Genomic DNA, 23,892 nt, shown 5'->3' with positions numbered 1-23,892 from the left:
AACTCTGGGAGTTATAGTCCACAAGTCTTAAAGTTGCCAAGGTTGGAGACCCCTGCTATAGGGCAACTGCATCTACCAGGTGCTTCTCGCAATAAGATGGGGCAATAAAAGGCAGAAGTTATGATTTTTTGTTAATGGAGTTAACATGATTAGAGTGGATCATCAGAGACCAAGCCATCTAGTCTAAGGATGAACGATTTGTAACATCCTTCTATTATATATCCGATTTACTTAGGAACAGATCGAAATCTTATTTTCTTTCAAATGGAATATATGTTACATTTACAACTAAAGAACTGCTACACTCCATGAAACAAATATACACAAAGTTATTGAGATGTTGAAGAGATCCAGTAAGTAGAATAAAGCCACTTTTATAACCTCTGAATTCAAGTGTCATAATCCTTGATTACAAAGTCATGTTCAAGTGTTATATCTTCAGATATGGTGTCATTATTATAATAATGATAATTATAATGATTTTAAATAATGGTAATTTAAAATAAACTAACAGCAAAAATCATATGATATTATTTAGATGATCGTAAAAAATAAAAGAGACTAAAACAATAGAATTTTAATTTATTTCCAGAGATAAATATAAAAGCAATGTTTAGCTATCTTAGGTAGTATTGCTTTTTCTAACCCAAGCCTGCTTGTTTTTCAGATTGTGAAAGATATTGATGGACTGTTACCAGGAATTAAAGACTTTTTTTAGACTTTAATAAATTCAATATAAAAATGCCCATTCTTTAGTTCCTTCCATTAGAATCCATTTGCTGCCTGATTTATCCCTGGCTAAATCCAATTGAACTCACTAATCTTTATTTCCAACCACAGGATTGCTTTGAATATGGATTCAAAACAGCACCCCCTCCCTTAAATATACAGAATATTTGAGGTAAATGAATTTATTATAGGATGCTCTTCGTCCTTATGCCTAAATTTATGTTTCTTTCACCCAGTTTTGCCTTTCACAGTGTTTCCTGCTAAGCACAAAAGATATTAAAGCATGGTGTTGCGAGCTATTAATTATATTTGCATATGGTTGGTAAATTAAAGGTCACAAGCTTTTATCCAATAACACAGAAATAGCAACAAAAATGAGAACTGGGTGTGTGTGTGCGAACCCTCAGGGTAATCTTTAGATTAAAAATTCAGATTTTAAAGCTAAAAATGCCCTGGGATGTCCTCAGACAAACCACCCCAGCTATCAGACAAAATGGCATGTTGAAAAACATTCCAGAAGAAGGCAATGGCAAACCATTACTATACTGTGGCCCAAACTACACGCAGATGCCTGTGAAGTTATCAGGAGCCAAGTGTGACCCAAGGGACATTTCATAGTCTCCCACTGGTTCCTGAACTCACTTCATTGACTGAGGAGACAGAGTTCAGAGACCTCAGTAAATTAAATCCATTGCACAGCTCATTTACCACATTTTCTATCAAGGAGCATCAGTGCCAGTAACAAAGGCAACAGAAACTGAACAATGGCGTATTTGAAAAATGAAGATATGCAAATGTTATAGCTGTAGGATTCAATAAAGATCAGTGGATGATAAAGTTTGGTTTATAGCAATGGACTGATGTTTCTATTAATAATAAATGAAAGCCACAGGAAAGCTTGACACTTGGAAGTCATGCTGACCAATGTGGCTAATGGAGATTTTATGTGGTCATCAATGTAAATGTTTTAACATTCCAAGTTCTTACTTTGATGCCCATCATTGTACATTAAAAAAAAGTACATTATAGGAAGAAAAAACAAAGAATTTCTCCACAGCAGAGATAATACCGGTTAAGAGTTGTAGCTGAATATTTTATAATCTTAAAATCAAAACTCCATTTGGTTTAGAGTAGCAGGGTAGCCCAAAACATTTCATTTAATTCAAGTGTATTTTACAAATTTATAAAGCAGAATAAATATTTCCTATTAATGAGAAAATTAGGGTAAGTTGCTTTAGTGCCGTTTTTCATATCCAAGGGTCTTAGATTACATTATGTTTTGCTCATTTGCATATGAAACGAGACACACAAGGTCACATGAAAAGAATTTGGTACGAAAAATATCATGATGTTTTTATGTGAGTTATCAATTATCCATGCCCCAAATATCTTGAAGAGCCTTCCAGATATTGAACTTAAAGAGGAAATAGGAGTAGTGGCCCAAGTCATTTTTTCCTTCTGGGAACAAAAGACACAATGGCACCCTTTTGACTTTGAAAAGCCAATTGGACTGATAGTTGCACCTTCAACATTGCTGAATGGATAAAGTTGTGCACCATTGCATACATAGTAGGATAGCTTAGAAAACCCAAGATTTTTGAGTCTGAGGCAAATAGCCCTTGCTCCATTTATTTTTGGCCACCTGAAACCAAGCTTTATGGTAGGTTCAACCATGGTAAATGAGGTGAACAAAAGCATGCAAGTATAACATAGTAGGCAACCCCTTGGTAAGAAAAGCTCTTGTTTCATATCAGTGTACTCTGCAAATTGTAAGATCTTTTCAATTTATTCAGAGAAGAATTAATTTCTCTGTCAGTCTCATCTCCATTTGGCTCAATTTACTGACAAAGATGTATCAGAGATACAAGTAATTAAGCTTGACATACTCAAGAAATGTAGCAAAAGTTCATAATTAAGGGTAAGGATCCTTGAAATAATCAGGAAGTGTCATTATTTGGGCACGAGCTTGAAATGTAGTAATGTGAAGGGTACTATTCATGGCAAAGCATTGATACTACATTCTCCCTAGCTTAACTACTGATCTTTTCCTCTTAAAATTTATTGAGCCAGCTCATTAAAACATGTAAATTTGCTGGGCTTCATTCCCTTACATTAAGCCAGCATATATATATATATATATTCACACACACACACACACACACACAAATAGGCAGTAAATGTGATACTTCTTTCTGGAATTTTTTTTCAATACATGCAGATGTCTAATATCCATTTTAACTTTTCTGCTTCATTATAAAATTAGACTTTAAAATGAGAATTGTTCTGCTAACCATTGATTGCTTAAATTGTTTTCAGCATCATTCAGTAAGAGTGAGCTATATTAATAGAGAATTTGGGGAAAATCTAATTACAATTGTTAAAAATCATGCACTGTTAAACAGTTTTTTGAAACATGAAGGATGAGTGTAAAAAGGCTTCCGACTCTAAAATGGACATGTATTTTTAAACAGAATTACTTGAAGCAGCATAAATCAGAACAACTTTTATTTTAAGCTAATGTGTTCAGGCTGTTTTTAGAAAACACCTTCCCAAATTCCCAAGTTTACTGAGCTTCAGGTTATGGATACCTGCTCTAAAATGTTTCTATATTACATGGTTTCTCCATTATTTTTATCAGGAGATGAGTCATTTAGAGCAATTTCCTTGCACTTTGGAAATTCTAAATGGGATATATGCAAATTATCTAGGTCAGAAATTGGGAATGGTAAACGTTTTTGTTCAGCTGGTTTGAGGCCTTAATATTAATTGCGTGGGTTGAAGAATAATATTAATTGCATAGGGATGGTTTTTCCTAACAGGACTGTGGTTGCATGGATTGTGTTAGATCAGGGGTATCCAATCTTAGTAACTTTAAGACCTCTGGACTTCCACTCCCAAAATCTGACTTCAACACAGAAGGATTCTGGGAATTTAAGTCCACAAGTTGCCAAGGTTGGACACTCCCTGTGTCAGATCATCCTTAGATGCCATTTATGCGATTGTTGTTGCTAATTGCTTTGGTTTAATTTGCTGTTTTGTTGTTTTAATCTTGCTCTTTGTTTTTGGTAGGCTCCATTGTAAAAAGTACACATATACATTTATTCACACTTTGCAATTTCTGCCTTGTCTTTCCTATTTGTGCCAAGAATCATCACAGTTTTGTTGAGGCCCCCAATTACATGCAGAGTTATTTTTCGCCCCCTCACCATTTTGTCTTTCTTTCCCTGATTTTCAGGGAATGGTTCATGGACATATAGCACCTCTTTTTTAAAAAAAAAAAAAAGTGCCAGAAGGACAGGCAACTCAAAAGCATTTTGAGGGAGATGCAATCCATCACAAGTTAACCTTTACAGATTCTATTGCCCACATAGTGGGAAATTTGTATTTAGCACTTTCTGCTTGATAACACCCTTCCAATCACACATAAATCTCTTCCCCATTAGTATTCCCATCTAATTTATTCTTAAAGCTATGTAAACTAGCAGTTTATCTGGCCGCATTATATACTGACATGACAAGAAATCATTAAACACACAGACCACACAAGACATACTACTGATGTTACAGTGTTACAACTGAACCTCCTTTCCTGTTCCTCTTCCCCATCACCTGTAAGATGCCACTAATTTGTACTGTGCCCACTGCCATGATAGCCATTTGCATAGGCTTGTCTATGCACCAGGCGAAATATATATATTTAAAAGCGAAATAAAATCTCTTGCTTTCTCAGGGATGATAAACTTATTAATTGCCCAAAATGGGTGGTTGATGACCTATATAAGCCAGAAAGATCTTTTTGCATTTGAATACAGAAAGAAAGAAAGAAAGAAAGAAAGAAAGAAAGAAAGAAAGAAAGAAAAGAGTTTTCTTCACTGCTTGAAACAGCTGAAATGAAACAGATGATTTTTTTTTTTTTTTTTTTTTTTGTTCAAAAAGTTTTTATTGGTCAAAAAAGGTTTATACAAATACATATCAGGTATGGTAAATTTTCATTTTTCTTATTCAAAATAAGAATTTTACTCAAATTTTTTAACACATACAACAGCCATATGGCAAGCAGGTGACACGAAGTAGGTAAGTTTACAAATCTTACATACGCAATAAAGAAGGGTCAAGAATAAACAGAATATCGTACAAAAGAGAATAAGGAAAACCAACACAATACCAAATATCTTTATCACTTCCTAGTTTTGGATCTCAGAACTCTGGGTTCAGCCTGACCCAACTCCAGGGCCACAACAGCGGCAGCCGCCTCCGCCCCATGGTCTATAACCTCCCCTTCTTCAATTCCTGGGTCATCTGATTCCAGGAGGGCTTTGTGTTCCTCCACGTAGGCCGTAGCCTCCGCAATTGTACTAATTTTTTTCGTAATGCCCTCCCGGAAAATCATCAATCCCTCTGGCATCAGCCATCTGAAGCCTACTCCCTTCTGGTACAATTTGCTTGACAAAAAGTAATATTTCTTTCTCATTTCACGTACCTGTCTGGGAATCTGCCTCAGAATGGCTATCTCCCTGCCCCTGTAAGTCAGTGCCCCACTCCTATGTTTTCTAAGAATTTCATCTCTCGTCTCTCTTCTCACAAATTTGACATGAACCTCTCTGGGAACTGCATGCGTGCATATTGTGAATTAACTCTATAAACTCGATCCACATCCCAATTCATGAAATCAACACCTCTCCCAAGAAATTCTCCCAACAATTTAGTCACAACATCTCTCAAATCTTCTTGGTCCACTTCTTCCAAATTTTGAAACCTAAGGAAATAAGACATTTTATCCATCTGTAGTCAAGCACAGCATTGCCTGTCGTCTCCTCTCTTTTCTGCACTGCCGCATCTCACCCTCCAGACCTTCCACTTTCTGCTTGTTTTCTGCTGAGACTTGTTGAGTATCCTTTAAATCCTTTTGGATAGTCACAATTTCTGCTCTTATTTCCGTTTGGCCTCTTTGCAAATCATCCAGTTTCTTGTCCATATTGGATAACTTTTCCAGAATTCTCTCCATCTCTCCAGCAGTTGGTCTCTGACCTTTTGCCATTTAAAAAAAAAATTCAAAATCCTCAGGCAAGCACAGTATCCTTGTAATTTCCTCCGGATCCACCAGGGGGCACTCACAGGAGCAACGAGTCCAGAGTACAGTTAGTCAACCAGGAAGCCGAAGGGAAGTGATGTCATCAAAATTCTCATAGTGAAGGCGGAAGCTGGGCGCCACCACTGTTCCCCCGAGGAGGGGCCTCAAACCCTCCCTCCTAAATTTCTCCATCACCTCTTCTCTCCAGAGCTCCACAAAACCGGTAATCTTCTTATTTTAAGTTCTCCTCTCTCCAGAATGACTCGTGCTCCTTCCAGCCGCAGGGGAGAAAAACCCCCCCGCACTCCGGAGCACTCCACTCGCGTTTACCAATATCCCCTTCCCTTCTCCATTCCTCAATTCTTCTCCGTTCCCTGTTCACCACCAGGCTGCTGCAGTTATAAATCCAAAGCCCCGGTGTCACTGGGCACAGCGGCCCAGGCGACGACCAAAGTAATGGCCGTGGCCCGTGGCCTCCAAACCCCGCCGAGCCTAGGACGCGCCAGCATCGGTCCCCCCAGTCCTGTATGTCGGCTGGGAGACCCCTGGCGAGCCGTCCGTGCGGCAGGTGTCCTTTTCGGAACACCTGGCCCCTGGGGGCCTCGGCGGCGGCCGGATTCGGGCGCTGGGGGCAGGAGAAGCCTCCAGACGACCGTTGCCTCTGGACACCGGAAGTCGTCTCAAACAGATGATTTTGAAATGGGGATTTGGCAGAGGTGAAATGCTCCTGGTTCTGACTGGATCCAGTAGCAATCGTGGCTAGTGATTCAGTGATCTGGTAGCAATCGCCAAACCACCGGCGACACCCGCTGCCCAGGGGGGCATTACTTCCTGGTTTTAACCAGGAAGTAATGTGTTTTTTACCTTCTGTGCATGTGTAGAAGGTTTTGCGCATGTGCAGGAGGTCTGGGCGTCCATGTCATGCAGGTGCATGGGGCATGTGGGCTTCCAAGTTGGTAAGGAAGGTAAGTAGATTTCACCCCTGTGGTTAAGCTGCTGAGAAATAGCCCTTGTCCTTCCAGGCCTATTAGGACTAGGGAAAGTTGCCAGGAAGATATCTAAAACGAGCAAGATTTTTTTGTGATGTAGCCAGAAATGATTCAGACCTATCCTAATGGCCATTTGGATATTACAAGAACAAAAACAAAACAAAACAAACAAACAAAATCCCCCCTAAGGAAATGGATTTTATATAACAGAAAAAAAGCTATGTGCACAAATTAAACCATATGGTAATGCAATCTCTCTCTTTCTTACACCCATGCACATACATACAAAGAGTTAAAATTAATTACTATAATTTAAATTCAGTATTATAGCAGGGGAGACTGTGACCAGCGCACACAGGTCTGTGATTCAGTTTGCTGCTTAGTTGCTGTTGGAAACAACTTCAAAGCTTCTTGTCCTTCCTTCTTATGGTTCTTTTTTTTTTTAAACTGGACTCAGACCACCCCAATAAATAAATGAATGACAACTTCAAAGAGATGATTGTCTTCTGACAATCCTTGAGGTATTCTAGTAATAACAGCATGAAACATTTGATAGATAAAAGGGTGTCAACAGTAGAGTCCAGGAAAAAATATATAAACAAAAAGAAGGCTGTGCTGTCTAAAAGATCTAACCTTCTCATCTACAAAGAACCTCATCAAATAAGAAAGAATCTATGTAACACTTTTGGAAGAGCTAATTGACAAATAGCAATAAGTTACCAGATATCCTTTTCTAAAGCAGGGGTCTCCAACCTTGGCAACTTTAAGACTTGTGGATTTCAATTCCCAGAGTTCCTCAGCCAGCAAAGCTTCCTGGTTTGGCTGGCTGAGGAACTCTGGGAATTGAAATCCACAAGTCTTAAAGTTGCTAAGGTTGGAGATCCCTGTTCTGAAGGATCTGAATGTACTGAAGGATAGAGAAGGTTAAAGGGAAACAATTAATATTTTTAAAAAAATCTTCCAGAAAAAAAAGAATTCTTTCTTTCTTCTAGTGCCCTTAATTTTGAAGGCTCACTGATGTCAGATTTGGAACAATTTCCCCCAATATTCTGGAGTCTGGTTTCATAGCTATGGTTCTCACAAGATATCTATGGAATTTATAGTATCGAGTAAATACTTAACACTGCAACCTGAAAAAAACATGTGTGGTAGCCAGTAAATCCCACTGGGTACCGAAATTTATGGAATTTGCAGAATGACCTTTGTCAGATAATTCTAGTCTTTTTAAATAACTAATAACAGAGAAAATAACTAATTACAGAGAAATTTGGACATGATGGAAATAGATTCGATTTTCTCATCAATGCAGATGCAATGAGATAGCTTTATAACAGTGTTGAAGGAAAAAAATATCAACTTCTTAAGAATATAAAAGTTTCTGGAATCAAGTATGACATTCACTGTTTTATTCTAGGCATATATTCCATAGATTTGTAATGCAAGAAAGCCATGGAATTTGCAGTTCTGACTCTTCCTGAATTTATGATTATAGGCAAAATTTAGTACTGACTATTTCTATGGAGAGACAGACCATAAGACAGTTTTATCTATTTTTCAGATTCATTGTTCAATATGAACAAAAAACAAAAAAAACCCAACCCACCTACCCCCAAGCAAACAACAACAACAACAAAAAAACCCTCCTGTGCCACAAGTAGAACATTGATTCTCTGTTCTTGATATATTAGATAAGAGAATACCATTCTTTACTTGTTTGAAAATTGCTTATTTTTTTAAGCTATATTTAGTTCAGTGAGTCACTATTATCCTTTAGTCTGCATTGTTATAAGGATGTTTTAATTTAAAGCTGCATGGTACAGGAATTATTTATTGTTTTAATATGTCTCAAATTTATATAGGATCACAAATGAAAATCTACTTGTGGAATGAAGAACTCCCTCCATTCCTCCCTCCCTCCCTTCCTTCCTTCCATCCATTGCAAATCATTAAAATATAATTTTGAAATATTAATGCAAAGAGCATTTCAACCTCTATTGCATTCTCCACATATATTCAGTAACCTTTGCAAAACAGATGAATCATCTATCTTAAATATATATTACATTTACTGGCAAATAAAATTAATTTAAAACACTAGTGCCTTAGTAAATAATCTCAATACTGGGGGGGGCCAATGGAATAAAAATATATATCTCATCTCAGCATCACACTGGCTAGTGTGAATTCATTAGCATCAAAATCATTTCAAAGGATTTTATGATGTGTATTTTTAAAAATCCTACATAAACTTTCCAATATTGAAATGGAAGCGTTCAATCAAAACTTGAACAGGAAGTGGCCATAGAGAGAAGGCACACATCCAGTTTTTTGTGTTTAATTAAACATCCTGAATTTGTAACAAGAAGCAATCCATCTTGTATCTGTTGATCTAACTGTCATGTATAAATATTGAAAGTCAATCAGTCTACTGGGTATATAATATGAATGTCAATCAAGGCAAGCTATATTTTCTTGGTTCCCAGCAGGATGACAATAGGTTAGAAAAATTAACATCATTTTACAGATGTTTTTCTGTCCATAAAACAATAAGGCTTAAAGCACATGCTGTGATTCAAAAAAAAAAAGGCAGAGATTAATAACTTTATAGCTAAAATATAGCCATGCAGCATTCATTTTTTTTTCTTTTTCTTTTAAAATGGAGATAAATAGATAGCTGGGGAGGACTATTCTCACTTTTCATGCAGTAACTCTGGACTGGGTTGTGCAACAATCTTTTTCAGTGAAAGATTAAGAACAATAAAGTAAGGTAAAGTAAGATGAACTTTAGTATCCTTTATATGCTAATTATTGTCCTAAGAAAAAATTGGAGACAGTATTTATCAGCAAATGTATGTAGAAATCAATGTTCCTTCAAACTGCAGTCATGCAATCAGAGTTCCCTATATGAGCCATATTGTTTTTGGCTTAATTTACTATACAGTCTTTAAATATATTAGTACCAGTGGCATCATTCTAAAAATCTAGATTCATTTAAATCCTGTGTGAAGCTTTGCTTTATATAAATTACATGTCTCTGTGTATTTTAAAATCCTACATAAACTTTCCAATATTGAAATGGAAGCGTTCAATCAAAACTTGAACAGGAAGTGGCCATAGAGAGAAGGCACACATCCAGTTTTTTGTGTTTAATTAAACATCCTGAATTTGTAACAAGAAGCAATCCATCTTGTATCTGTTGATCTAACTGTCATGTATAAATATTGAAAGTCAATCAGTCTACTGGGTATATAATATGAATGTCAATCAAGGCAAGCTATATTTTCTTGGTTCCCAGCAGGATGACAATAGGTTAGAAAAATTAACATCATTTTACAGATGTTTTTCTGTCCATAAAACAATAAGGCTTAAAGCACATGCTGTGATTCAAAAAAAAAAAGGCAGAGATTAATAACTTTATAGCTAAAATATAGCCATGCAGCATTCATTTTTTTTTCTTTTTCTTTTAAAATGGAGATAAATAGATAGCTGGGGAGGACTATTCTCACTTTTCATGCAGTAACTCTGGACTGGGTTGTGCAACAATCTTTTTCAGTGAAAGATTAAGAACAATAAAGTAAGGTAAAGTAAGATGAACTTTAGTATCCTTTATATGCTAATTATTGTCCTAAGAAAAAATTGGAGACAGTATTTATCAGCAAATGGATGTAGAAATCAATGTTCCTTCAAACTGCAGTCATGCAATCAGAGTTCCCTATATGAGCCATATTGTTTTTGGCTTAATTTACTATACAGTCTTTAAATATATTAGTACCAGTGGCATCATTCTAAAAATCTAGATTCATTTAAATCCTGTGTGAAGCTTTGCTTCTTATATAAATTTACATGTCTCTGTGTATTTTTTTTAAAAAAAACTCACCTCCCCTATTGAGAAAAGTCCACAGCAATGCAAAATACAGTTATGTATTGCGTATACCCAATCAGTATACAACCAACAATATAAAAGCTAAAATCAAACCAAATATATATATTTAAAACAGTTAGTCCCCTTTAATAATTTAAACAATGCAGTTAAAAAATGAACAGCAATTGATGTAAGCATTTCGTATTGACTCTCCGTACCAAACTTACAATTACATGGTTAAAATGTTTTATGTCACGTTTAATTGTGTTATTGTAAGTTTGGTACGGACGAGTCAATACGAAATGCTTACATCAACTGCTATTCATTTTTTAACTGCATTGTTTAAATATATTAACTTCAGTCAACAACCATCAATTCAGGAAGCATTCTACACCCAGGACAATATTACCTCATAAATACTTGAGGAGAACAGATGATTCATTTGTTATTGAACACCTGACAGAATTGCTGCCAAATGTACTTCCCGTAACAGGTAATTTTATAATCAGAGCTTTGCTACTGAGAATGTTCTCTCATGAATTGGACCACCCAATGCTTCATACGTTAGTATGAGTTGTGGTTTTTCAGACACCTCAATTCAAATTTCAGAGTAGGACTGAGGTCCATAGTTCTTAGGACTGCCCCTACTCTCATATTTTCAGTGGTGAGTAGATGGGAATAGTGACTACCTTAAACCAACATTTTTCAGAAGTTATACAGCTTTTCTATAGAAGGATCCTATGAAATCTTGTTGATCAGTTACACAGGGATTTCTTATCAGAAGTTACTTAATGCTTCGTTTGTGTTACAAGGGCACATCATGACAATCATGATTCCATGAGAAACGATCCATAAAATCAGCCTCCCTTACAAGATTATTAAAAGACAATTAATTATATCTAGGCTTACTAACACTCTAAGTAGACAGATTGGGAAAAAAGGAAGGTAAATTAATAATGATTAATTAGATTATGGGACATTTTCATAGAAAATCAGTTTCTACGGCATTAGGCACCTGGTGCATTTACACCATAACGATTTTACAAGCATACTGTTGGAAACGGATTGCATTTTTGCCAATGGGAATTTACTGCTGTTCTTCTAGAATTAATTTTCACAGCAGTTTCAAGTATCTCAAGAGAATATAGAAGCTGAGAAAAAAAAATGTGCTAGGTTTTGTTTATTATGTAGCACAACTACTTTTATTTCTTGAGGTCAACATTTTCTACACTTTGCTGTTTAGTTCAGAGAAAATGGGGATAACCATTCACATTTGCACATTAGGAAAAGAAGTATTTTAACTTTCACTCAATATCAATGCATACATCTCTGCATTGTGATATTTAGTGCCCACTGCACTGAAGGCCCTGGGCCATTATGCCCTATTATTTATCTCTGAAGATTAGGGTGAAATGTTTTAAAGAAGAGAATGATTACACCTTCATAATAAGGCAACCTGCAATATGCAAATACTTCAGCAGTTTGGTTCCTCCCTTGCTCGAGGATTGAAATGTGGAGGCTAATCCCTGATTTTCAGTGGGAATTATCTGTCACTTAAATACAGTCCTCAAAACATGTGTAAAATTTCTGGTACTCTTCAATCATCTAAAATACAGATAAAGAGCCAGTTAAAATATTGTCCTAACTTCCCACTCATGGTAACAGCACATTTTATCGCTATGCCACTTTTAGTATCTCAAAGCCAAAAGAACCATAAAAACAAAACATACAAAATATAAACAGAGCCCAGGTTTTCAAAAGCATGACTTCTGGCCACAATGCAAACAGATGAATAAGGAATCTTGCTATGCAATAAGAACACTTAGCATTTTCAAGTTTATAACCATTCCTGCCATATTCAGAACTGCGAGACTGGATGAAGTATTTATGCTAGAGTAAAGAGGCTAACATTTTATCTAGGAAACACTAAGGGGGTCATAAAGATCTCCCAATCAAATGTGAAGTGATACAAAACGGGTAGGGCATTCAAAGACTGCCCTGCAGTGTTAGCAAAGTATGCAAGCCGAATTGAACTTCGCACAGCTCTGCATGTGAAAGAATGATCTTTCTTCTTTTGGACTCTGAGATTTCTTGCAAAAATCTAAAGAAAACCATTGTCTGATTTACGCAGGGATGGGAAAAAAAGCTCCTTGGTACTGAAACAGGATATAATTGTAATATAAACAGCACTTTCAGAGAAGTCAGGATGTCCACTTATAATTAATTTAGATTTACCTTGATTATCACTAATAATCGAGGAGGAGGAGGAGGAGGAGGAAGAAAAAAAACCTCAGTTGGATTTTTCTGGAAATATTACCAGATATCAAACTGATATTAAACTTATAAATGTAAAGTCTGTGCCCCCCCCCAAATGAAACAGCAAAATCCGGTGAATTTATTATACAAGTAAATTTCATCTCTTTTAAATCCTTCCACAATACTATTCTAACAATAAAGAAACATGATCTTTAAATTAATGGTTGGTGGAAAGCATTTGATAGTGGTCTGATTATTACATACCAGCTATAGCTGTGTCCATTAAAAAGCCATTTGCTTAATAACAACAATACAAATGCTGCTTTTATTACAGTGGCCAGAAAATGATATTTTTTTCTCTTATAACCTTATTACCGCAAACTTATGAACATTCAGTATGTTGATATTTTTTTAAAAAACCTGTCAAATAATCTAATATTAAATACTAGATTTAGCAACAATGAAACAAAAATGTAAATTATTTTTCTCTCTCCAATACTGAATACTTTCATGATGTTCAGAATTTTAATAGTAGCTCACCCAAGTAAACCCTGTGATCTGGTCTTATATGCACTGGCTGTTAAAATATTAGTGTAGTAGCTACACTCCCAGTAATTGTCTGTAGCAGATTACAAATATTTGGATAGTTGCAGTGTGTCCTTCAGTGAAGTGCAATGTTGTTATCCACAATGCTATTGAGCATTGAGAGCAATGCTACTGAAAATATCTTCTGTGCGCACACGTGCATGTATATTCAGATGAGAAGGCTAGTTCTCAAAATGCTTGTGCTAAGTCAGTATTACAAAAATGGCAAATTTAAGATGTGTTGACTTCAACTCCCAGAATTCCTCAGCCATCGTGGGGTATTAAAGTTGCCAAGTTTGAAAAAAAATATCATGCTTAAAAAGCTTTCAAGAAGTCATAATACCTAGTATTTTCAGCAGCAACTATGGAGGAGGTACAATCCCTTGGTTTACGCTCCTGCAGCAGAGTTGAGGAACAAAGAAGTATCTCTGACACTTTGTTCCTTGGGCTGATGCCCAAGAGTGAAGCTTTCTAAGAAAAATGAGTGTTATAGTGGTAACAGTGTTAGTGCTAAAATGGTTCAGCCTCAAAATTAAGGGATATTAGCAATTTTCTGCGGCAAGGGTCATCTCACTACCAGCAGCTCCCCAAACAGAAACTCTTTTATACTTATTAAGTCTATTTTTCTTCATAAGGCATACTGTACTGTTGCCATGGAACTGAAGATACCACATATAAATTTACTAGTTGTTCTAGGTAGTCCAGATTTTGGCCTTTTGCTCTGCCCCTAATTGAATTATAGCCAAATTTAACATTTTTTATTCAAGAGAGAATTCTGGCTAACCTCTTACCCTCGTACAGTTGTGCAGCTAGTCTAAAAATGAAAATATTTGAAGTATTCAAAACTTTCTTCTTATGGCAGCAATGGTCCTATTGGTTCCTACAAAGATAGTAGTTCACCAGTGGCCACAGAGGATGCATAAGGATTATGAGTAAATTCAGCATGTTTAAAAAAATCAATGCACAATAACAATTGGCACTCTGTCACCAAAGGTGACTAAAGAGCCTCTTGATGCGGGTGAAGGAGGAGAGTGCAAAAGTTGGCTTGAAACTCAACATTAAGAAAACTAAAATCATGGCATCCAGCCCTCTCAATTCCTGGCAGATAGATGGTGAAGAAATGGAAATAGTGACAGATTTTATTTTCCTAGGCTCCAAGATCACTGCAGATGGGGACTACAGTCAAGAAATTAAAAGACGCTTGCTCCTGAGGAGGAAAGCTATGGCAAACTGCTGTTGATGCCTCACAATGGGAGAACAGGAACTTGATACACTCCTGAACATATTTCATATGTGTAAACAACATGGACATGGAGACTATGATGGTTACTATTAAATGAGAAACATTCTCCGTTTAGATACTATTTTGCTGACAACGATGAATGAATGTGTGACAGTTTTGTACAAACTAATGCTAAAACGCCAGCACTGTTCTTAAAAAAAGAGAGAGAGAGCGAGAAAGAGAAGAAAAAAAAATACAAGACATAAACAAATGGGTAGATTTGCAAACGATAACATCTGATGAGTGACTTTGTTTTAGGAGAACTGCAAGGAGACATCACATGTTCAACCTTTATCATGTTTCTGTATTTTAATTTCTCCTATCTGATTCCTTTCTTATGCAAATGATGCACTCACTCACAAGGCAAGATGGGTACATGATCATGCATGGTTTTATAAATGTTCCTGTCAATCTCCTCTCTTCCTCTTGAGCTATAGCAAGCTGTAACCAGTGAAGTAGGGGACAGTGTAATTTTCTCTTACCAGTCCTCTGCATCAATGGAAAGATTTATTACAGTTTGTGCTATTTGCAAACCCCACGTTACTATTATAATGCTGCATATGTATTTGCACCTTCAAAGTTCTGAGAAAGTTTAGAGATTTATTTATCATAGGCAGCACTGTACCTCAGTGTGCTGTATTGATAAAGGTTATTCTAACATTTGTAATAGTGAAATATGAGCGCTTGTAAGATTTGGATTACTTTTAATATTATTTTTGTTTGTCCCAATGGTAAATATATCGGGGAAAAATATTTGAGCTGTAAGGCTCAATGTGAAATGGAGAGAAATATTCATTATTCACTGTGTTTCTCACTGGCATTACTGGAAGCCCATAGAGGTCTCCTTTTAGTATAATTTTATCTATAGAAGAGGAAGCATAAGAATTCAGACGAATGTGAATTTACCATGAATGCTCAATCTTTCTTGGCAGCTGTCATTCTAACATCCAGATAGAGTCTCTGAGATAAAAAAAAATTGGTTTGGAGTGAATTTTTGAAACTGCAAGAAACATATCATTCTTTTCCAAGACTGTAGGGAATTCCATAACATGAGCTAGTACAGCAAATGGAACACAATTTTAAATACAACGAGATCCTCAATTCTATATTGCTCTATTGGAATTGACAAGCAGTCATTCCAAATAGTATATTGCAAAGGAAAAAGTAGCCTTAGTGGAGAGTGCCACATTGCTGTGAGTGCAAGGTTAATTTTTGCTCCGAATCTTAAAAAAGCAAAGACTCTTCTTTATGTGAAAAGTGACTCTGATTTTTTTTTTAATGGGAAAAAATAAATGGTAGCTGGATTTAATTCCTGCTACTATTTATTCCTCCATTATCTATTGGAATAAATAAATAAATACATAACGACGACAACAACAACAACAAAACCTAGAAGCAGGCACTCTGGAGACATTTATATTACTACAATAAATGAGAATCATGAGTTGGTCTTGGCCCAAAGAATCCTATGCAAGTGAGATGAAGTTTATGCCATCATATACATAAGCAGTCATATTCTGAATGCTTTCTGCAGTGGACCGGATTTTACCTATGCTGAGAAAACTCTGAGCATGCAGGAAGAATTAGCCTCTATTAGTATCAAAAAATACATCTGCTTGGCAACTGGATCACTAGACATTCATTGGGAGCTAGAAATCTGAAGATTTCACAAAACATTCCACTGTAGTAAATAGAGGCTATCTGCCAGGGGCTTTGCAATTGTGGTTTTTTTCTCAATTGAACATGTCATTCTTAACGCATCAGATTAAAATAAAGCCTGTTTCTTCAGTGAACTATAGTAGCAGTTAGTAGTTGAAATATTCTAGTTTAACTGGTCTTGCATGCAAAAAAACAAAACATACAAAATATAAACAGAGCCCAGGTTTTCAAAAGCATGACTTCTGGCCACAATGCAAACAGATGAATAAGGAATCTTGCTATGCAATAAGAACACTTAGCATTTTCAAGTTTATAACCATTCCTGCCATATTCAGAATTTTATCACCTATTGCATTGCTTTTTGTAGAGCTTACGACGGGGTCATAACATGTGTTAACTTTTGACCAGAAAGATGTTTTTAATTCAGCATGTCTGCCTTGACAGTGAATCGTGTATTATTCCTCCTCCACAGCATTTATTCCCATTATAATTGCCCACATATATTAAACTATTTTTGCTCACCAAAAGATTGAAGTTTCGAATGTTAAGTATTGTTCTAAACTACTGAGACTGTCCTGTAACTTATAAATCATATTTATTGCTGAAATAATATCCTAACTGGCTCAATATTTCAAGCCCCAACACCTCGTAAACAAAGAAAGTGCAGAACAAAAGTGAATTTGGAGTTTAAATAAAATACAGGTAATATATTCTCAACATTTGCATATGTGCAATTCTATTCAGAATTTTATCACCTATTGCATTGCTTTTTGTAGAGCTTACGACGGGGTCATAACATGTGTTAACTTTTGACCAGAAAGATGTTTTTAATTCAGCATGTCTGCCTTGACAGTGAATCGTGTATTATTCCTCCTCCACAGCATTTATTCCCATTATAATTGCCCACATATATTAAACTATTTTTGCTCACCAAAAAGATTGAAGTTTCGAATGTTAAGTATTGTTCTAAACTACTGAGACTGTCCTGTAACTTATAAATCATATTTATTGCTGAAATAATATCCTAACTGGCTCAATATTTCAAGCCCCAACACCTCGTAAACAAAGAAAGTGCAGAACAAAAGTGGAATTGGAGTTTAAATAAAATACAGGTAATATATTCTCAACATTTGCATATGTGCAATTCTATTCAGAATTTTATCACCTATTGCATTGCTTTTTGTAGAGCTTACGACGGGGTCATAACATGTGTTAACTTTTGACCAGAAAGATGTTTTTAATTCAGCATGTCTGCCTTGACAGTGAATCGTGTATTATTCCTCCTCCACAGCATTTATTCCCATTATAATTGCCCACATATATTAAACTATTTTTGCTCACCAAAAAGATTGAAGTTTCGAATGTTAAGTATTGTTCTAAACTACTGAGACTGTCCTGTAACTTATAAATCATATTTATTGCTGAAATAATATCCTAACTGGCTCAATATTTCAAGCCCCAACACCTCGTAAACAAAGAAAGTGCAGAACAAAAGTGAATTTGGAGTTTAAATAAAATACAGGTAATATATTCTCAACATTTGCATATGTGCAATTCTATTCAGAATTTTATCACCTATTGCATTGCTTTTTGTAGAGCTTACGACGGGGTCATAACATGTGTTAACTTTTGACCAGAAAGATGTTTTTAATTCAGCATGTCTGCCTTGACAGTGAATCGTGTATTATTCCTCCTCCACAGCATTTATTCCCATTATAATTGCCCACATATATTAAACTATTTTTGCTCACCAAAAGATTGAAGTTTCGAATGTTAAGTATTGTTCTAAACTACTGAGACTGTCCTGTAACTTATAAATCATATTTATTGCTGAAATAATATCCTAACTGGCTCAATATTTCAAGCCCCAACACCTCGTAAACAAAGAAAGTGCAGAACAAAAGTGAATTTGGAGTTTAAATAAAATACAGGTAATATATTCTCAACATTTGCATATGTGCAATTCTATTCAGAATTTTAATAGTAGCTCACCCAAGTAAACCCTGTGATCTGGTCTTATATGCACTGGCTGTTAAAATATTAGTGTAGTAGCTACACTCCCAGTAATTGTCTGTAGCAGACTACAAATATTTGGATAGTTGCAGTGTGTCCTTCAGTGAAGTGCAATGTTGTTATCCACAATGCTATTGAGCGTTGAGAGCAATGCTACTGAAAATATCTTCTGTGCGCACACGTGCATGTATATTCAGATGAGAAGGCTAGCTCTCAAAATGCTTGTGCTAAGTCAGTATTACAAAAATGGCAAATTTAAGATGTGTTGACTTCAACTCCAAGATCACCGCAGATGGGGACTACAGCCAAGAAATTAAAAGACACTTACTCCTGTGGAGGAAAGCTATGGTAAATCTAGACAGCATATTAAAAAGCAGAGACATCACCCTGCCAACAAAAGTGTGTATTGTCAAGGCTTCGATTTTCCCAGTTGCAATGTATGGCTTTGAAAGTTGGACCATAAGAAAGGCTGAGCGCCAAAGAATCGAGGCCTTTGAACTCTGGTGCTGGAGAAGACTCATGCGAGTCCCTTGGACTGCAAGGCGAACAAACAAGTCAGTCCTAGAGGAGATCAACCCTGACTGCTCTTTAGAAGGCCAGATCCTGAAGATGAAACTGAAATACTTTGGCCACCTAATGAGAAAGAAGGACTCACTGGAGAAGAGCCTAATGCTGGGAACGATTGAGGGCAAAAGAAGAAGGGGACGACAGAAAACGAGGTGGCTGGATGGAGTCACTGAAGCAGTAGGCATGAGTTTAAATGGACTCCAGAGGATGGTAGAGGACAGGAAGGCCTGGAGGAATATTGTCCATGGGGTCGCGATGGGTCGGACACGACTTTGCAACTAACAACACCAAAGGTACTTACAAGTATATAGTGCTATGGCAAACTGCTGTTGAATCCTCACAATGGGAGAACAGGAACTTTTTACACTCCTGAACATATTTCATATGTGTAAACAACATGGACATGGAGACTATGATGGTTACTATTAAATGAGAAACATTCTCCCGTTTAGATACTATTTTTGCTCACCAAAAAGATTGAAGTTTCGAATGTTAAGTATTGTTCTAAACTACTGAGACTGTCCTGTAACTTATAAATCATATTTATTGCTGAAATAATATCCTAACTGGCTCAATATTTCAAGCCCCAACACCTCGTAAACAAAGAAAGTGCAGAACAAAAGTGAATTTGGAGTTTAAATAAAATACAGGTAATATATTCTCAACATTTGCATATGTGCAATTCTATTCAGAATTTTATCACCTATTGCATTGCTTTTTGTAGAGCTTACGACGGGGTCATAACATGTGTTAACTTTTGACCAGAAAGATGTTTTTAATTCAGCATGTTTAAAAAAATCAATGCACAATAACAATTGGCACTCTGTCACCAAAGGTGACTAAAGAGCCTCTTGATGCGGGTGAAGGAGGAGAGTGCAAAAGTTGGCTTGAAACTCAACATTAAGAAAACTAAAATCATGGCATCCAGCCCTCTCAATTCCTGGCAGATAGATGGTGAAGAAATGGAAATAGTGACAGATTTTATTTTCCTAGGCTCCAAGATCACTGCAGATGGGGACTACAGTCAAGAAATTAAAAGACACTTGCTCCTGAGGAGGAAAGCTATGGCAAATCTAGACAGCATATTAAAAAGCAGAGACATCACCCTGCCAACAAAAGTGTGTATAGTCAAGGCTATGGTTTTCCCAGTTGCAATGTATGGCTGTGAAAGTTGGACCATAAGAAAGGTGGAGCGCCAAAGAATTGAGGCCTTTGAACTCTGGTGCTGGAGAAGACTCCTGCGAGTCCCTTGGATTGCAAGGTGAACAAACAAGTCAGTCCTAGAGGAGATCAACCCTGACTGCTCTTTAGAAGGCCAGATCCTGAAGATGAAACTGAAATACTTTGGCCACCTAATGAGAAAGAAGGACTCACTGGAGAAGAGCCTAATGCTGGGAACGATTGAGGGCAAAAGAAGAAGGGGACGACAGAAAACGAGGTGGCTGGATGGAGTCACTGAAGCAGTAGGCATGAGTTTAAATGGACTCCAGAGGATGGTAGAGGACAGGAAGGCCTGGAGGAATATTGTCCATGGGGTCGCGATGGGTCGGACACGACTTTGCAACTAACAACACCAAAGGTACTTACAAGTATATAGTGCTATGGCAAATCTAGACAGCATTTTAAAAGCAGAGACATCACCGTGCCACAAAAGTGCATATAGTCAAGGCTATGGTTTTCCCAGTTGCAATGTATGGCTGTGAAAGTTGGACCATAAGAAAGGTGGAGCGCCAAAGAATTGAGGCCTTTGAACTCTGGTGCTGGAGAAGACTCCTGCGAGTTCCTTGGACTGCAAGGCGAACAAACGTCAGTTCTAGAGGAGATCAACCCTGACTGCTCTTTAGAAGGCCAGATCCTGAAGATGAAACTGAAATACTTTGGCCACCTAATGAGAAAGAAGGACTAACTGGAGAAGAGCCTAATGCTGGGAAAGATTGGGGCAAAAGAAGAAGGGGATGACAGAAAACGAGGTGGCTGGATGGAGTCACTAAAGCAGTTGTCATGAGCTTAAATGGACTCCAGAGGATAATAGAGGACAGGAAGTCCTGGAGGAACATTGTCCATTGGGTCACGATGGGTAGGACACAACTTTGCAACTAACAACACCAAAGGTACTTACAAGTATATAGTGCTATGACAAACCTAGATAGCATATTAAAAAGCAGAGACATCACCCTGCCAACAAAAGGGTGTATAGTCAAGGCTATGGTTTTCCAAGTTGCAATGTATGGCTGTGAAAGTTGGACCATAAGAAAGGCTGAGCGCCAAAGAATTGAGGCCTTTGAACTCTGGTACTGGAGAAGACTCCTGCGAGTCCCTTGGACTGCAAGGCAATCAAACCAGTCAGTCCTAGAGGAGATCAACCCTGACTGGTCTTTAGAAGGCCAGATTCTGAAGATGAAACTGAAATACTTTGGCCACTTAATGAGAAGGAAAGACTCACTGGAGAAGAGCCTAATGCTGGGAACGATTGAGGGCAAAAGAAGAAGGGGACGACAGAAAACGAGGTGTCTGGATGGAGTCACTGAAGCAGTAGGCATGAGTTTAAATGGTCTCCAGGGGATGGTAGAGGATAGGAAGGCCTGGAGGAAAGTTGTCCATGGGGTCATGATGGGTTGGACATGACTTTGCAACTAACAACACCAAAGGTACTTACAAGTATATAGTGCTATGGCAAATCTAGACAGCATATTAAAAGCAGAGACATCACCCTGCCAAGAAAAGTGTGTATAGTCAAGGTTATGGTGTTGCAATGGATGGCTGTGCAAGTTGGACCATAAGAAAGGCTGAGCGCCAAAGAATTGAGGCCTTTGAACTCTGGTGCTGGAGAAGACTCCTGCGAGTCCCTTGGATTGCAAGGTGAACAAACAAGTCAGTCCTAGAGGAGATCAACCCTGACTGCTCTTTAGAAGGCCAGATCCTGAAGATGAAACTGAAATACTTTGGCCACCTAATGAGAAAGAAGGACTCACTGGAGAAGAGCCTAATGCTGGGAACGATTGAGGGCAAAAGAAGAAGGGGACGACAGAAAACGAGGTGGCTGGATGGAGTCACTGAAGCAGTAGGCATGAGTTTAAATGGACTCCAGAGGATGGTAGAGGACAGGAAGGCCTGGAGGAATATTGTCCATGGGGTCGCGATGGGTCGGACACGACTTTGCAACTAACAACACCAAAGGTACTTACAAGTATATAGTGCTATGGCAAATCTAGACAATGTACTAAAAAGCAGAGACATCACCCTGCCAACAAAAGTGTGTATAGTCAAGGCTATGGTTTTCCCAGTTGCAATGTATGACTGTGAAAGTTGGACCATAAGAAAGGCTCAGCCAAAGAATTGAGGCCTCTGAACTCTGGTGCTAGAGAAGACTCCTGCAAGTCCCTTGGATTGCAAGGTGAACAAACAAGTCAGTCCTAGAGGAGATCAACCCTGACTGCTCTTTAGAAGGCCAGATCCTGAAGATGAAACTGAAATACTTTGGCCACCTAATGAGAAGGAAGGACTTACTGGAGAAGAGCCTAATGGTGGGAAAGATTGAGGGCAAAAGAAGAACGGGACGACAGAAAACGAGGTGGCTGGATGGAGTCACTGAAGCAGTAGGCATGAGTTTAAATGGACTCCAGAGGATGGTAGAGGACAGGAAGGCCTGGAGGAACGTTGTCCATGGGGTCGTGATGGGTCGGACACAACTTCGCAACTAACAACACCAAAGGTACTTACAAGTATATAGTGCTATGGCAAATCTAGACAGCATATTAAAAGCAGAGACATCACCCTGCCAACAAAAGTGTGTATAGTCAAGGCTATGGTTTTCCCAGTTGCAATGTATGGCTGTGAAAGTTGGACCATAAGAAAGGTGGAGCGCCAAAGAATTGAGGCCTTTGAACTCTGGTGCTGGAGAAGACTCCTGAGTCCCTTGGATTGCAAGGTGAACAAACAAGTCAGTCCTAGAGGAGATCAACCCTGACTGCTCTTTAGAAGGCCAGATCCTGAAGATGAAACAAAACATTCCACTGTAGTAAATAGAGGCTATCTGCCAGGGGCTTTGCAATTGTGGTTTTTTTCTCAATTGAACATGTCATTCTTAACGCATCAGATTAAAATAAAGCCTGTTTCTTCAGTGAACTATAGTAGCAGTTAGTAGTTGAAATATTCTAGTTTAACTGGTCTTGCATGCAAAAAAACAAAACAAAACAAAACCTTGAGGATCTTATAAAGGTTTGTATTATGTTCTGCTTCATCCTCAGAAATTTTACAGGGAGATTCAAATGCTTTCTTTTCCATTTGTAATATACCAGTATGTTTTCCTAACTTTTTTTCCCCTGTCCAAAACTAACCAGGGAGGGAGAAAGTGTTAGAACAGTTTTCAAGTGCTTTTTGATTGGGAAATATTTGTAGGAAAAGACAATCACACTCTTTGTCATGATTTCTAATACAAGAGGGCTCACTCCAATGTTGCATATAAAAGAAGAAAAGATTTAACCAAGATTCCAAGGTAATGAAATTTTGAAAACAGAAATAGATGGAAAAAATAACCCTGCTACAACTACTACTGTTCCATCTTCTTCCCCATCTCCATCTTTTGGTTTCTGGACTGCATTTAACTTTTAGCAGAACAATAAAGGCCAAAAGAGCCTTTCGAGGAGCAGATAGGGTTGGAGGGGCAGATAGGATTCTGTTAAAATGTTGGCGCATTTCACATCTCAAAATAATGGGATCCATTTATCAGTGCTTATCACTGATTGATTCATTCATTCTTTGCCCTTTCTCTAATGGCTCTGATGAGCTTATGAAGAAAAATAAATGGTAGCTGGATTTAATTCCTGCTACTATTTATTCCTCCATTATCTATTGGAATAAATAAATAAATAAATACATA

Source organism: Ahaetulla prasina, chromosome 3, assembly GCF_028640845.1.
Source record: "Ahaetulla prasina isolate Xishuangbanna chromosome 3, ASM2864084v1, whole genome shotgun sequence".
NCBI classification, from domain to species: Eukaryota; Metazoa; Chordata; class Lepidosauria; order Squamata; family Colubridae; genus Ahaetulla; species Ahaetulla prasina.
Note: the sequence above shows the minus strand (reverse complement) of the source record.